Below are 17680 nucleotides of genomic sequence, written 5' to 3' on the forward strand. Positions count from 1 at the left end.
ATTGTAAGAAATTTGAGATTTCACTTTAATAAGTCTAAGCAGTAGGTACAACTTCTGTATCCCACACTGTAATCTGACAGTGAAAGCACATACACGAAAATACCAGGGCAAGAGTGCAGTACACAAAGCATCCCTCTTTCATTGCCTTGGCTACTGACAAAATATTTCATGTATTCACTGACAGCTGGAGTTTCTTTTATAACAGAAATGTCATAATAGAATTGGTTCTGAAAATGAATAAAAATGTTTGTGTTTACAAAATAGTAGCTACACATATTAATTTTAAAGTGGGGGCAGGAAGAGGGGCAGGGGGAGAGAGTGACTTTATTTAAAAGTACCTATTAAAAGATTTTTTACATGTCGAGTAGTTTCAGTGGTGTCAAACATGTGGCTTGAAGGCCAGATCCAGCCTGCAGGGCTCTTGGAGGGACTGGGAATTCAGGGGTGGTTCCCACAACGAGGGGTGATCCACAGGGGTATAGAAGTGCAGATGCCCCCCTGCCATCTACCACCACTGTGGCTGTCCCTGGTTAATCCAAGCACAGGGGAAGCCCCACAGTCACTTCTGCCCCACTCCAGCCATAAGCTGTGGCTGGGCAGGGTACCAGTGGCAGTGACATTCATTCTTTTTTCCAGCACCTGCTCCCTACCCACTCTACTCCCACAGGTGTCTCTCTCCCTGGCCAGGACCAAGGGCTGGAAGGGAGAACCTGCATGCTACCATCACTGTCCCCAGTTAATGCAGACACAGGGAAATCCTCTGACCTGCCCCTGCCCAGTGTTGCAAGGAACAGCTGTGCAAGGATCCTGGCCCAGCCATAAGCAGCAACGGTGGCACACAGTTTCTTCCTTCCAGTGCCTGCTCCCAGCCGGCGGGTGTTACTTGAGGGGATGGCAGGGCAGGCAGGAACTGGAGCTGGAAGAAGGAAAATGCATGCCACTACCACCACTGTCCACAGCTGAGCCCAGTACCCCATACAGCCACTCCATACAGCCCCCTGCACTGAAGCAGGATAGGAATGGCACTTCTCCCTGCCTGCCCCCCTAGTTACCCGACACACTCCATCCATAAACTAAGGGGCAATGTGCTGCACTCCTCATAAGGAAATCCTGACTCTGCCCATGCCCACAACTAAATTCCAAAGTAAAGAGTCTTGCTGGGGATGTGTTTCAGCAGCAGTAGGGAGAGCAACAGCTATAGTAACTCCCACAGCTGCCTGCTGCTGCTCACCTTGCCAATGCTGCTGCTCCTCCCCAGTGCCAGAGGTGTTCTGGGTCTAGCCTGCGAGGAGCCCTACACTCTGGCCCAAGGAGCCCTAAAGTCTGGATCCAGCCTGCAGGCCCATATGAGTTTAACATGCCTGGTTCATGCCTACACTACGTAGTGCCGAGCAGTGTGGAGACGTCTGAGTTCTGCTAGGCAAAACCAGCTGATTACATTAGCATGGTGCTCCACCAAGGCATACCCTAGTGTGGATCTTTGTGCTACCATGGCTGGCTTGTTTCCAGAGCTACCAGACCTAGTACAGTTTTTTTCTAAACTGCACCCCAGTGTGCATTGTAAATATACCCAGACTTATTTTAAATATCCAATGGGTTTTTTCAGAGTATATTGCTTGCTGTTTTTAAATTGTGCACAGTTGGTTCTTAAGCATAATTTTTCTTAAAGATAACTTGCTGATTTTTTTTTAATAAACAAGCAAATATCCCAGTAGCCTTATGAATTTCCCTGGATCCTGTGTGGTGTCTATGACAGACCGACATGACCAGTGGGTACATCTACACATCTACTCCAGGCCAAGTTTACTCTGGTATAAAATACTCAGGAGTAAGGGGTTTTAGGTAGCCAGGGATTAGAGAGCAGATTTGTACCCTGCTCCCTGTAGCCCTGCAATGGGCCCATGCCACCACCAAGGGAAGCTTCAGGCGCCCCCTAAGTGCTAGCACAGGGGCTGGCAGGGAGCACAGGGCCAGGAGACAGATGTTTCCTGGCTCAGGGAGGCTACCTGCTGCTGGGATGGGGACAATGACCCCCTGCAGCTCTTTCCAAGCCCCACGCCTTGATCACCTGATTGGGGCATGGGGCTGGGAACTGCTCCTGACTGAGACAGTTCCTGGCCAGCCCCAGGCTGTGTGGGGAAATCTGAATGTGCAGCCTACAGCTAGCTGGGGACTACCCAAAACAGGACAGTCCCCAGCCACTTCTAGGCTACACATGCTTCCCTGCGTAGTCTAGGACTGGCTGGGTACTGTCCTAGTCAGGGAGACCACAGAGCTTGGGCTGGGAGATACAGGATTCCGAGCCCCACGCTCCCCAATCACAATGACAGAACAGGGGCTGGGAAATAGGGATTCCTCGCGCCCGCTCCCCAATCGCAGTCTGGGAGCAGGTGGCTCAGAGCTTCCTGCTGCTGGGACAGATGGACACAGCTCCCTGGCCCCGGGAGCTGCCTGCTGCTGGGGCAAGCTCCACCACAGGGGCCCAGGTGGGAACCAGCTCCCACCCCCTAGTAGATGGCTGACCTGGAGCAGGCATCTATGTAAGTGCTACAGAGCCATTACTATTCCTGGGTAAATTTGCTACTTGCATTTGTAATATCTACAAGCAATAATTTTTCTTGAAGATAACTTGCTGATTTTTTTTTTTTTTAATAAACAAGTATCCCAGTAGCCTCAGGGGAGAATGGCCCTGTAGGGTGTCTAAAATAGACCAACATGAACAGTGAGTGCATCTACACATGCATTTACACATGCAAGTAGCAAATTTACTTGGGATTACAGAGGCATCTCCAGCAAAACTAAAGAAGTGATTGTCCCACTCTATTTGGCATCGGTGAGACCACAGCTGGAGTACTGTGTCCAGTTCTGGGCACCACACTTCAACAAGGATATGGTAAAGCTTGAGAGTCCAGGGAAGGGCCGCTGTATGATCAGAGACTTGTGCTGCAAGCCATGCAAGGAAAGGCTGAGCAATTTGGAACTCTTCAGCCTGAAAAAGAGAAAGCCAAGAAGGGACTTGGTAGCAGCTTACCGCTAAATCAGAGGCGTACCTCAAGGGCTTGGTGAACAACTGTTTACCAGGGCACCCTTGGGGAAAACTAGGAGTAATGGTCACAAACTCCTGGAAGACCATTTCAGGTTCAACATTAGGAAAAACTACTTCAGAGCTAGGGTGTCTAGACTGTGGAATAAGGTCCCTCCAAAGGTGGTGCAATCACGTACCCTGGAAATCTTCAAAATGAGACTGTTCGGTCATCTTGCTGGGGTCACCTGACCCCAGTTGTCTTTCCTGCTTGGTGCAGGGGGCTGGACCTGATGATCTTCTGAGGCCTTACAATATATGAATCTATGAATATAGGCAAATTAAAATAATGTTTTTCCCACAAGTTCCACCACTAATTTCTATGCTTCTGTGATCCAAGATACGTCTCAAGAGTTTGCATTTTCTGAGAACAGCTAGTACATAAGATTGTAACATAGTCTCAAGTGTAGTGTTAAGTGTACTTTTCTAAACTACAGTGTACCTCTTCAAAGTAGCCAGTGATCACCTATCCCATGGTGCATGGGAAGGCCCTAGGGGGTACACACAGGCAAGTGGGGAAAGAGTGCTGCCATCCATCACCCTGTACCACTGCCTCTTAGGAGCAGGGCTGGGGGGGCAGGGCAGTGGCACCCCTCTGCGGGCCACACCACTGCATCTGGCTATTGGGGATACACTTATCAAAAAGAGTTGAAAAACCCTCTTGTAGACAAAGCTACAAAGGGGACTCTACAAAAAGGCAGTACTTTTGGAAATACAAGGAAATAAAGTTCAGAAACACCCAAGGAAAATAACCCAAAAAAATCAGGTTTGTTGGAGACAAATGTTCATCCTTGTCTGAACTGAATTATGTTACTTTCAGTAATACAGGCTGTATTTCAAAGTTTTGCATTTATGTTTTGAAAAATAAACCCCATATATCTGTCTTTCTGTTGCTTAAAAATGTGGCCAGTTTCATTCTACTATGCTGCTCATTAATAAACATTATCAGTTTATTTTGCTAAGTAGGTCTTTTTCCAAAGAGAGGATTAGAGATAGACAGATGTCTGATTATGACTTGACTGAATGGTACATGCAGCTAGAACACTTAAGGAGTCAGAGCAAAATAGGAATCAGGACTGCTAAGTCCCATTCCAGGCTGTCAGCAAATCACATCTCTCTCTCACATTTACTCACCTTTAAAACAGAGATCAGTATTTGACTGCATACCTTGAAGCGTTTTTGTGAGAAGTTTAATCAGTGCAGTAACACAAACCTATCCCACCCACCTACTGCCTCTATTTCCCTTTACCTTGTGCCCATTCTTTTAGCCTTCCGCTTTTGGAGTTTCTAAGGGTGTCTTTACACCCCCATGCCGGTTGCAGGGGAGGCATGTTTTAACTACAGCAGCTCCAAGAACCTCTCTAATTAAAGTGCCCACAATGTCTCATGTGTTCAGTGTCCCACACTTCAAAATGGCAGTGGGGATGCTTTAACTAAAGCTCGTTTGATGAGCTGCCATTATGAAGCACTGGGAGGCTGAATACATGAGATGCGGAGGCTACTGGAGCACGGTAATTAGCACACTCCAGCGCACTTGATTATTCAAGTAATTATAGTGCACTGGAGTGGCACCCCCACATGTCTACAGCACTCTGTAAGACTTAGGCCTCTGGTTAAGTCACATGTAATGCCCTTGGTAAACAAAACACAGACCTGTTCTATCTTCTGCAAGTTGGTCATAAACCTTTGGAGAAAGAAGGATTTTTTCCTCTTCCATAGCTCACTGCCCCAATAATGTCAACCCTGGGCTTTGTTCTGTCTCTTCTACTCTGTACTCCTTTCCCAGAATATTTAGGTTTTAGACCTAAAGCTTATATTAGGCTTTCTACAACACGTCTACTTCCTATACTCCAAGCCAACATATTTTTCATCGTTTTTTCTTGGCTCTCCCCTTTCCTGACTGAGATAGAAGCTGCTCTAAGTTGTCCCAGTAGTCCCAACTCCTAGTCATTTGCTCCCTTATCAAGTGACTATGCTTATTTCTTTACCTGAGAAAACAAGCTAAGTATGGTAAGCACCTGTGCAGTTGAGCTCTAACTCTCTTTGGCTAGGTACAGACAGCCCTACTTGGAATCAAACTAAGTTCTGCACTTTTCTGTAAGCGGCATAGTTTAGATCAGAAGCAAACAGAATACACATTTGCCCTTTGGTGAGGGGTGCAGGGGAGGGGAGGGAAGGGGCAAAACTTAGACTGAGTATCGCCATTTTAAAGCTAGTCAATGTGTGCTGAACTTCTGTTCTGTTATGGGCAGAGACCAGATTCTGAACACTTATAACAGTAAAAGTGTGATATCTATACCTGGCCTTAAAGGCCAGGCTAGATTCCATCCTGGCTACTCAACATCTCATCTTAAAATGTGGCTGAGATTGTTGTATAAAAGGAGCTGTACAAATGTATAGTCTTATTTTTAGTACTAAACAATACTATTTATAATTCCATGGAAAACACAGTGCAACTGTAGACAGAATGCCACATTGAGAGAAGATGACAACAGAGCACAGTGATATAGACTAACAAGGAAAACCACAGCATCTCAACAAAAAAAAAAAACCCAACTGATCTTCCTACAGTCCTGAATAAGAAACTAGAAGGGGCCTTCTGTGCTAGAGTCCCATTCTCTCTGCTGTCAGGCAACCATTTATGCAAAGCTTTAGAAAGTCATCCTTTCCAAACTTCTCTTCACCACATCTACAAGGCACAAAACCAGGAACACCAAGAACTCCCTACAACCTGCTGTGGATACAAACCAGGGGATGAAAGTTCTGGAGACGAGTCAGGTTAAGGACACAGACCTTTTTTGCTAGACACTTTTTCACCCAATCTTCAGTTTGTTTTGAGGTGGGTAACACCACCCTTGCATTGTACAGAGAGTCTAAGCACTAAACACAGTGTTTACAAAGGGTTCTAGATTCCATCCTGGCTACTCAGCATCTAAACGTTAGACACAGCAGATCAGCTTTTTGGCATGAAAATCCCTTTCTAGATCTACTGAAGTACTACATCCAGTTCTGGGCTCTGCAGTTCAAGAAGGATGTCAAGAAGCTGGACAGAGTCCAGAGGTGGTCCAGAGGGCAAGAGATTAGGACTTATGAAGGAAGCTGCGAGCCATGGGACCCTTCAGCCTGGGAAAGCACAGACTCAGGGGTGACCTGGTGGCTGCTTATAAGTACATAAGGGGTGTGCATTGGGATCTGGGAGAACGTCTGTTCACCAGAGCGCCCCAAGGAAAAACAAGGACCAATGGTCATAAAGTCCTCCAAGACTGTTTTAGGCTGGACATAAGAAAACATTTCTTTACTGTCCGAGCCCCCAGGGCCTGGAATAGACTTCCTCCAGAAGTGGTGCAGGCACCTACTCTGGACTTATTCAAGAAACGCTTGGATGCTTATCTTGGTGGGATCTTTGACCCTAGCTGACTTCCTGCCCCTGGGACAGGGGGCTGGACTTGATGCTCTTCGAGGTCCCTTCCAGCCCTAATGTCTATGAAATCTAGCTTACAAAACTCTTGCTGCTAACACCATATGATTGATTTATTTTGGTGAAAAATCAGATTAGCATCAATTATAACTTAGAAAAAGATAGTTGCAACCATATCTGTGGTGAGATACTGTGGAGGAGGTATGGGGGTGATCAGGTTAATATATGTCCTTATAATGCAATTAGATGTATTAGGAAGAAGATGTGTTGGTAATTAGATATATTGCCATGAAGTCAGTTTATTTTGACATAATCAATAGTGAAAAATTAATGCTACCAGGTACCAGCTAGGATATTTAATTAGCATCATGTGCCATGTAAAGCAGCTTTTGGATGGAGTTAAAAGGACCTGCCTGGTCGGAGGATATAAATAGAAAAAGAAAATGCCACTTTGCCTCCATGAAGTTTTTAAATTAACTTTCTTTAAAAAAAGGCACAATACACAAAGTGAAAATGAAAGTTGATTAATCAGAATGCTTTCTTCTTTTGCAGCTTTATAATAATCTCACCTCTAGCTCATGACCAGAGGATTATAAGATTTTACAAAACATTGTGGGGGAAGGGGAAAGGGGCTTGCTCTTCTGAGCCAAAGCAGGCATGTGAGCTTAAAAAACCTGTCTGAGCATGTTTGGGTTATTTCAGTTTAGCACATTATTCTTTCTCTAGAGCTTGAAAATCATATAAGACCAAATAAAACCTCCAAGTACAAGACTAAGTCAAACCATCATATCTGCAATGATTTCTAAAAGCCCTTCTTTCTACTTCAGTTGCCCCATTGGCACCAAAACCATGGCTTTAAAATACACCATCGTGGATTTTAGAAGCTCGGTATTTTGGATTTCTCCCTGATCTGACATCCATTCTATACACTCAAGCTGGTGGCAGTACACTTTAACCTCCCTAGGCATTTCATTGCTGACCTCATGGTAGCTACTCTTAGACAACAAAACTTTAAAACCAAATTTGAATGGGATATTGTAGAACAAGAAATCTTCTGCAGACTGGACTGTATTCCGTGTGGTCTAAACCAAGACTAAAGATTCTTATCCTATTATCTGGATTAGTTTCTGTAACCCCCATGTCCCTCGATGGTTTGTTTTTTTCTCTCCCACCCACCTTGTTCTTCTCAACAGTGCCCATTTTTTTCCTCCCCCCCTTCCCTGCTCTTTGTATTTTAATCACTGCTTTCTGCTTAAAAGCTCTGCTTCTGGCAGTCCCTTTATTACACCTGATGGAGTAAGCCCATTGCTTACAAAAACTTCTGTTCTACATCTCTGATTTAGTTAGTCTATAAGGTGCAAATCTACCCTGCCTTTTGCCAAGCTCTCTTACAGCCATTTCCTTGATCTGTGAATGAAACAGCAGGCATAAGCATACTTTAAATAATTTTAAACTATTATCTTATTAAATGATTTTAGACAATTTTCTGGCAAAACAAAGGGTATTGCTGCTGAATGAGCTGTGGGACTGTTTTTGGCTTGATATGGGAGATACTTTGTGGAAGACAGTGAGTGTATTCCTGTTGAAGAAGAGAGTTATGGGTTATGATGTAATCTGGCACATAGCAGGACAGAGACCAAAGCTATGATCCTGTCTTACCCACAGACTTGATGCAGTGACAGGGATTATCTTGTGACAGGAGCAGGGAGCAAGATCATAAATCCTACAGTGGGGAACAAATTATGTACTACAGACAATCTGACCTACTTTTCTGCCCTTAACTGGTCCTACTAGATTCTTTCCCACATTGTTTCTCCAAAATTTCTGATAGACAATTTTTTTTCTCATTACTCATTTCTTTTCAGGGTAAGACTATGATCTTGTATGTAAAATTAGATGTTGTTTTATATACCAACAGCAACAGCATTTGACATAAGTACAAAAGAGGAACAAACTTATTATAGAAGATAGATGGGGCCGTTTTTCCTCCTCCTTTTTTTTCAGGTAGCTCATTTGATGTGAAATAATCTAACAAAACCTTTTGGGATAGTTGATCCATATTATAGTGCCTTCCCCATGTCCAAACAAGTCTACACAGTAATCTCTTCTGTGGCAGTCAGAGATTAGTCATTTCTCATTGTCATGAATAACTTTTGAAGTTGTGTTTTTTCTGACCTGAATGACTTGGGTTTTGTACTACAAATGAAGAGAAATAGATTAGTACTTTCAGTAATATATGAAGTATTTACCCTATTCCCCAAAGAGACTGAAAATGCATCAGACTGAAAATTTGATTCTACCTTTTAAAATAAACAACATCCCATTGTCTGACTGTCTTCCTTTTTTTCTATGTTTTAATTTATTCAAAATCACTGTGATCGTCTCTGTTATAGACTCAGATATGGGTGAAAACATGCATCCCAAATGTTCAACACATACATGAACTACTAAATGATTCAATACCTCAGAAAACAGTCAATAAAAGGGTATGCTTTCTTAAAATTCCTCTGCTACAGTTGACTTTGTGATAAAAAGTTGCTGTGCATCTCTAGCAAACTGTGGCTCCTGCTTCTATAGCAAACTGTGGCTCCTGCTTCAAGCATATTTTCAGTGAAGCTGCCATTTATATGATCATATTTACATGAGGCCATAAAGCAAAGAACAGCAAAGTAAAACCAGTTTGTTTTCTGCTCAAGTTGTTTGAACCTTGGCAAAAGCTTTTTTTTTTTAGTGCAAATTGGCAAATTTAGTTAAACAACACTAACTAATGTTAACAGACTCCAGCTCCAAAAATACTTTAGAATGTTTGCAATGTCTCAGAAAAAAAACCTTAAATGGGAAATCAAAGCTCCACATGCATATGATGAAATTTCAATTAATTCAGAGTTTTAGCTAACTGAAGAAAGGTTGGATTAACTGCAGTGTGATCATGGCACCAGGACTTCAAAGCTTGGAAGCTCACTGGAACAGCATTAGCATTAAGAAAATAGAAGCTATGGTTGCAACTACTTGCGTATGTCCTTTCACTGGCATGTCTCTCTGCCTGAATATAGTATGTTACCAGATACATCTTGCATAAATATAATCAGTGGAAGGTTTGCAGGATTTTACATTTATTGGTATAAAATTCCATATGCAGCCAACAGTCCCCACTGTTGAATGAATATCCACCATTCTCATATCTTCTTTGCAGCTTTTTCTCCCTTGCGTGTACATTTCCTGTCCTTTGGATTTCCAGCAACTTTGTTCCCAGACACACAGGTATAAATCCTGTGAAATTTATGAAACAGCTGTTTTATGAGATCCTCAGATTCAACAATAAAAATTTCTGTGAGCGGTTTTGCCATCGGAATATGATTGGAAATGTATCAATCAAAGTTATATGTTTCCATTGTATTGTAGAAGCCCTGTACTTTAACTAAGCAAACATAATTGAGACCTCTATTTTAACAGTTGGCATGCTCCACAGAATAACATGTGTTCTCTTGTACAAAATGTTGGCTCTTGCACGAAATTTGGGAACAGAGAAGAAACATTATGTAAATGATTTTAACTTTCCAAAACTTCATCTGTTTAGCAACTATATTAATGTACAAATATGTGGGGTTTGCCTCAGTTTCTTTTATCTTTATCATTATAGTGCATAATAGCAACTAATATGTATAATTACTCATAAGTGGTTGTATTAAACCTGCATTAAATCTGACTTCATTTCAGGTATCTCAACCCAGGGTTTAGTAAGATTTTAACAGTAAGTCTAAACTAAGAGAGAAGGAAAGATTTTTCAGTGCTATCTTCTAATTGGAGAAATGGTAGACAAGCTTTCAGCTATAGATTTCATCTCCTCAGGCCTAGGAGAGCAGTTACAGCCTAAGCCAGGGGTCAGCAACTTCCTGCACGCATGCTGAGCGTGGCACACAAGGCCATTTTCCTCTGCACGCATTGGGGCCGGGGTGGGGAGGCAGCAGTTGTTTGCAGCCTCCCAGCTGCAGCCGGGCCTGGCTCTGGGTAGCTGTGGCCAGCCAGGAGCCTGAGCTGCTCCCAGCAGGTGGCTGGGAGGCTGCAAGTCCTGCTGCAAGCAGCCTGGGTACCATGGCTGGCAGCAGCTACCCCGGAGCTTGGGCCAGCTGCAGCCAGGAGGCTACAAGCAGCTGCTGCCTCCCTGGCCCAGCCCCAATGGACACAGTGCTGGCACCTGCTGTCTTCCCCAAGCCTGGGCCCAGGAGACAGCTGAGGTCGGGGTGGGAAGGCCCAAGTTCCGGGTAGCTGCTGATAACCATGGAGCCCAGGCTGCTCCCAGCAGGCAGCTAGGAGGATGGAAGCCCTACTGAAAGTGGCTCGGGCTCCATGGCTATCAGCAACTACCCAGAACCTAGGCTGACTGCAGCCGGGAGGCTACAAACAGCTGCTGCCTCCTGACCCTGGCCCTACCTGCCTCCCAGCCCCAGACTCACCTCCAGGCTCTGGCGAGGCAGCAGATACCAGTGATGCTGCCCTCACTGCCACTGTGCTGCCCTTACCGCTGCTGCTGCAGAGCAGCGTGTGGAACCCAGCATGGCAGGACACAGCAGGGGATGCAGAAAGCTGCCTCACGCTCTGAGCTCCCTGCTGCCCTGGTCACACTTCCCCTGCAGGCAGGGGCAGCAGTAAGGGGCACAACCCTGTGTGCTGCCCATGCTGGTCCCATGCACATGGGGGAAGTGTGACCCAGGCACCATGGAGCTTGCAGCAGCAGGCAGCTTCCCTGTGCAGCCCCTTTGCGAGCTGCCACTCTGGGTCATGCTGGGAGGCAGCTGAGTCCTGGGCCAGGCTGGGGAAGGAAGCAGCTCTTTGCAGCCTCTTGGCTGCAGTCAGCCCAGGTTCATGGAGCTTGGGCTGGAGGGCAGGGGCTTTGGGTGGGGGGCCAGGGGCACAAGCGGGGCTGGGGGCCAGAGGCAGCAGGGCTGGAGGCCAGGGGCTTTAGGTGAGTGGCAAGGGGCAGCAGGTCTATGGGGGCAGGGACACAAGAAGAGCATCCTGCCATGTACCCCCTGCCTTCATTTTGTTCTTCTGGCATGGCGACACTCTGGCACCTTCCAAGGTAGGCATTGTGGGGTTTTTCAGCACTCCAGCTAAAAAACATTGCCTACCCCTGGCCTAAGCTAATACAATGGCTTTTGTTTAAATTTTGAAACTAAAGCATTTCAAAGTTAATGAAGCAGTGGTTTTCAAAGGCATGCAGACTCCTTTGTATTGCAAGTATGGGTATTCACATTCTTTTGATTGGTCATAGTTATCTTTTGCAGACCACTCAGACATAGTATGTGGCCCCCAGGAGTCCACAGACCACAGGTTGAAAATGACTGTAATAAAACATCGTAAGTCTGGGTTTGGGCTGCTAAATGCCCTTATTTCAGTTGACAATTAAAAGTTTACATTAGAGGGAACCATATGATAACTATCCTAAAATTTCAGAGGCAAAAAATCCCAAGTCTCTGTCAGAGGCAGACAGGAGTCGTATTTTGTCCTACTTGCAGGCGGATGGCATACTGGCTTGCATGAAAAGGCTCATATCTGGTACCCATGATACACGTCATACTTTTAAGTAAGGGGGCAGGAACATCAACTCCTATTGCCTGTTGGCAATATGGGGTCTCCTCTAATACATTGTAATATCTCAATTAAAGAGAAAAGCTTCCATTCCTGGCAAGACACAGTATCTGTCATAGCATAAGAGATCAAGTTCCAGCTTTTAGAAATTTTTAAATAAATGGGAGTTCACAAGGCAGAAGTTAGAGAGTTGTTTTGGTTATAGTTTTCCATTCCAGGCTCCAATCCTGCAGCTGCACTTTGCAAGCACAGCCTTCCTCCACCACAAAACCCAGAAGAGGTTGGTAGGATTTTTGGACACGGGCTTATTTTACTTAAAGGCTGTTTAATTTGTAAGTATATTATTTTTCCAAAGCACTATAAATAAAATGTCCATCTCCATAAATACAACAATTCTTCTAAGATGCAGAGTCCTCTGCCTATCCTTGACCTGTAAATTTTGCTGTGGCTGATATAAAAAAGCCAGTTATTAATTCTGTTCACTCTTCCTCTATATTTATATATTTTTGGACACATCTTTCATTTTAAAGCTTGAACTGTCTTTGTTGAAAGAAATCCTTAAGTTTACTGTAGTAGTAACTTAGCTGTAAATACTGACAGGTTTATTCAATTATGCTCAGTAGTAAAAACAAAAAGATGAAGCATCTCTAAACAGTTCACCAAAAAGAACAAAAGAGCTCAAAGTTAAGCATTTGTTTATACTTGTTTACATTCTTTTTAATTGTCCCAAGTAGGATTTGTTATCTTTTTGGCTGGTGACACACTACATAGATCCTGCCTTGCATAATGAGATGTTGTTAGACCCTTTTCTCATAAAAGCAAATGAGAAAAAGTATAAACAGTGTTTCAAGGAAGACTAAAGAAAAAGAGCCAGACTCATTATATTAAAACAGTTCTGCTGATACTAATATTCTCCCTACCCCCTTTATTACTATGAACATATTCATAAAAAAAAAAACAGGATCTCAGTTTCCTCTGCCCTTGCTTTTTATCGCACCCATTACAACCTTATGTAGAAACAACAATCCAGGTTTCATGAAATCCCCTTAATAATGGAGAATGGAGAGTAGAAGTACAAAAAGATGAACCTCACATTTTTTAAGTGTCCTAGGGAGCTGAAAAGCTTCTGCACACATCATTTGTATTTATTTCATTAAACTCTCAGAGAAATTCTTGTTACCTTCTTAATGTTAATTTGTGTAATGCATATTTTATACACATTTATATACATGCAGAGTTCATGTGTAGTGTGTATATTGTGAGTAAGTGTGTATATTGCTTGCCTGCCTATCTGACTCAGATCAAGTATGTAAGCATACATACACACTCCATAGGGGACATTAGCAGATACCATGGTTAATGTTCCATTATAAGACCATGTTTTCAGCTGCTTATTAACTTTCTAAAATAAACTGCTGAGGCTGAAGTTTTCCATGTCAAATAACCAGTACTGTAACTAGAATGGTTTGTGCCTTGCACCGACATTTCTCAAACCTGGTGGGCAACTTCACAAACCCCCTACTGCAGTCACTCTTATTTCTACCAAGTACCCTTGATGGTAGCAATGGATAGTGGGAAACTCATCTGCTGCACTAGGGGGAGGCACAGGAGGGTCCCCACTGTGGCACAGACTCCTTGGGGGCCTTCATTTTGTTACTGCCTCCAAATTGGCAACTGGGGCTGGTGCCCCCTCACTTGCCCCTATTTACATTACTGTAGGTATTTGCCTCAGTCTGATTTTTTTCTGTAGGTTCGAAAGTTTCAGCTCTAACAGTTCAGTTGCTTCTATGGGCAAAGTTAGGAAAAACAAAGTGTTTTGTCTCCAGTATAGAAATCTCATGACCATTTCAAAGGAAAACACTACAGGCCCCTTTGCTTTGCATCAGAGCAGTGAATGCACCATTGGAAAAGCTAAGGAGTGAGGAAAGAAGCATGAGAACTGGAAATAACAAATGGGACAGAAGACTTCTAGCAGAGAATATTCTCTACTAGAATATTTTAGAGAATATTCTCCAAAAGCAGAGGATGAACCTTTTATTCTGGTTATAATCTTTGCTGTCAACAAAAAACTGACAAGGAGCAAGGAGTGTCTCTCCATTTAGTTCTCGTCCACATAAGAAAAAAAGAACAGTCAACAAACAGCCCTCTGCTAACACCAGCTACTTTATTAGCTAGATTAGTAGAGGGCTGTACAATGGTCCACACTGGAAAATTAAAATGGTGTCACAAGATGAAAATGTATGCCTTTTCAATTATATGCAAATACATGCAATGACCTAATTTTTACAAAAACTATAACAATGCATATGCCCAAGAGCACTACATTAAGGTTTCAGGGACAGCTTTAATTCTAGCATTTCTTAATTTTTGAATGTTTGATTTTGGAACCTTAATCTTATTTTATTTATTTATTTTTTGGATGCATGGAGTTAAGAGAGAGAAAAAACAGTTTCAAGGTAATAGTCCTTCATTGTCTTGACATTATCCAATTCACTTGACTAAAGCAAGCTGTTGTTCCTAGAATTCTGATCATCTGGAAGATACTCAGTTAACTACATGAGAAAGGAGTAGGAGTACAGAACACTGACAACGTGCTTGGAAGCAGCTATGCCTCATATTGGCATGCTAGCATTGCAGTTAAGTGTAAGATAAAAGTTGCTAGTAAAATACATGAGGTGAAATAAATGCATACAGAAGATGCCTATAATCCTTCACCTCTGTGACTAAGGTGGGACTAATACTATCTATTAATCCCACAGATCAAGTAAGTTTCATAGTTTCTGGAGAAACTCTTTGGTGATGTTTTTGGGGAATGTAGCAGCTTGATAAATTAGCAGCAACAGAAATGACAAAATAAATTAAATCCCTCTAAAACAAAAGCTGCAAAGCAATGGATTGACAAACTTTTTGAACTCCTCCTCCAGTCCATATAATAAAGAGCAGCTGTTCTTACCCAGAAACAGTTCTCTATCCTACAAAGCAATGCCAAAGCACAGCTGTAATTTAAAGTGCATTGTTTCTACCCAAAAACAGAAGTTGAGTTGAAGTATAACGCATTACACTACAACTTTATCATTTTTGCGGTATCTTTAAAGAATGAGATATCCCAAATAACAGAGATGTTAAATATATTAATTATACGGTTCTAGATGGCATATGGTGAGTTAAAGATATGCAGACTTAAGACAGTCAGTCTGTCTGCACAGGTACTTAAGTGGACCTCAGCACTAAAGATTATGACAACCTCAGAATACTCAGTGGATTTTATTCCCACAATACTTTGCCCTTGCAAAAAAGTATAGATGGCAAACTAAAGCACAGGGGGTGCACCTACAAGAGAAGTTTACTGCGGAATTGATTAATTAGCTCCTCAGTAAACATTGTGGTGTCTATACATACAGCCTTATTAGGCTGCAGGAAACTAAAACTCTGCAGCAGGATAGTACTTGTAAATACTAAATACTTGTAAAAACAAGTACTATTCTGCTGCTGAGTTTTTTACTTTGCAGCACTACATGTGTAGACACTGGCTGGCTACGGCATGAGGGTGCTTCAGTGAGGGGGTGCACTGCAGTACTCTCATCATGCCCCAGCCAACTACTCCACAGCATGTAAGCCAAGTCAGATAAGTCCCGGGCTGACAGGTTGCCAGCTGGGGCTGCTCCAACCTGACTCCACATGCTGTGCTCCTGAGCACACATGTAAATGCAGCGCCTAGGAGCAATAAACTTTTGTGTGATATGCACCAGAGTTTATTTCTCCACATGAATATGCACGTGTAGATGTGCCCAGGATACAGAAAATGACTTGGCCACCATCATACAGAATGTAGTCCCCCATGAGCCCCTCCTCTCTCCCCCCAAAGTCCCAAGTCCACTGCAGGAGCAATGAATCCCAGGGTTTTTTCTCATTTTCTTTTCTTAAAGGGCTGGAGCTAGGGTGAGCAGACGGCTGTTGTGGGGGAGGGGGAGTGGGCCGCTGTTGTGGGGCTCATAACAGAGCCCCCACACAAAGGGTACATCAGTGGGAGGCAGCAGGGATTGCCCCCCTGCCCAGCAGCACCCAGTGAGTGGGGCTGTTTTTTAAAGGGCCGGAAGTTGGGGTGGACAGGGCAGCCATGGAGAGGGGCTGGAGGAGCAGGCAGGAGACCCCTGTGGTCCCCTCCTCCCAGCCCCCACTCCCTTGCCCCCTACTTACTAGCTCCGAGTCCAGCTGCAACTCCCTGCTGCAGCCACCAGGGACTGTCTGAATCATCGAAGCTATCTGAATCTTTTCCAAAGATTCAGAGAGCTTTGAATCGATTTGGACCTTTTACTTGGTCCCCTGATTTGATTCAGATTTGGAGATTTGTCCACCAAATTGGGCTGAATCTCCTCCCAGTTGAATCAGTACCCAAAGCTTTGCACAGCCCTAATATTCATCCTCCCTTCTCTAGTCTCCATTCAAAATCAGTGTACTATGTACAGTGTTCAGTGACCTTCCCAATCACTTCACTGGCTAAGTACAGTTATTAAAAAAGGTGAAGGTGGAAGCGCTTTAACTTTCAAGTTTTACTCTAGGAATCAAAACTCATGGAAGAGGTGATATAATTTATTATACCAACTAGATATTTGCAAACAAATTATTTTATTTATTTGCAAGCTTTCTGGAGCACACACCCTTCATCAGGCATAGGAAAAAGCAAAGATTGTAAAAGTTCTCCTAGGTAGAAATGAAAATTCATATTGCACAGGAGAACTGAAGGTGTGGTAAAGTCTCCTGTTTGGAATAGTTCATTTTGTCCAGGTTAGGCACAGAGAAAGCTTAAAAAGTCTTTTTACCTCAAAGTTGTCTGGTGACAAGCAAGATGTAGAAGCATATTTCCTTTAGGTTATGGTGTTTCATATTTCACAGAAGAGTGGCAAGATGGAAAACTCTTCTGGGCAGGATTTTTTTTTTGATGAGGTATGTGTGTCTCTGCTCTGAGAGATGCAAATTAGCTCTAACAATTGCAGGAGCCTGGTGTTAGCATATCAGGTGGTAAAATGCTTCCTACTTGTAAAATTACAATCTTTTCATTTTAAAAAGTAGCTAAAATTTGATATCTTCCAAGTTTTACACTAAGCACCCACGGTTAAGTCAGGGGCAGCAGAACACACATTAACCTTTATGGGGCAGGGGTCTCAGAGCCTGCCTGTATGGACTAAGCCCAACTGGTAGGGGGGACTGTCACATTCCTCCCAATATACCCCACAGGCTGCTGCCAAAGATTCCCAAGCAAAGCAGAACACCTGAGCCACCCCTAATTGGCTGGCAGGGACATCACAGCCACCCACCTGGATATGGTGCAGCATGCGCCCTCATGCCATCAGCTGGCCATCCTGCACCTGGCCACCCAACACACTCTGTGCCTACCAAATGTGTGTGTATGTCAGATGTCTGGGTTCTCTGTGTGTGTGTGTGTGTGTATGTACATGTGTGGGCTCCCAAGGGAGGTGGTGCTCTCCCCTACCCTGGCGGGCTCCCAAGGGAGGTGGTGCTCTCCCCTACCCTGGGGGTATTCAAGAGAAGGTTGGATGTGTATCTAGCTGGGGTAATGTAGGCCCAGCACT

General features: G+C 43.7%; 1 long non-coding RNA gene across 1 annotated transcript in view; it reads right to left on the minus strand.

Annotated features, from left to right (window-relative positions):
• The window catches only part of LOC109305741, a 130485-nt gene that overhangs the window by 16763 nt on the left and 96042 nt on the right, over window positions 1–17680 (minus strand). Inside the window, exon 2 of the long non-coding RNA XR_002099698.1 lies at window positions 5532–5615. This is a non-coding gene — a long non-coding RNA (uncharacterized LOC109305741). The remainder of the gene's footprint in view (window positions 1–5531; window positions 5616–17680) is intronic.

This window comes from Crocodylus porosus, unplaced genomic scaffold (genome assembly GCF_001723895.1).
Source record: "Crocodylus porosus isolate Cpor-Errol unplaced genomic scaffold, CroPor_comp1, whole genome shotgun sequence".
Taxonomy (NCBI): Eukaryota; Metazoa; Chordata; order Crocodylia; family Crocodylidae; genus Crocodylus; species Crocodylus porosus.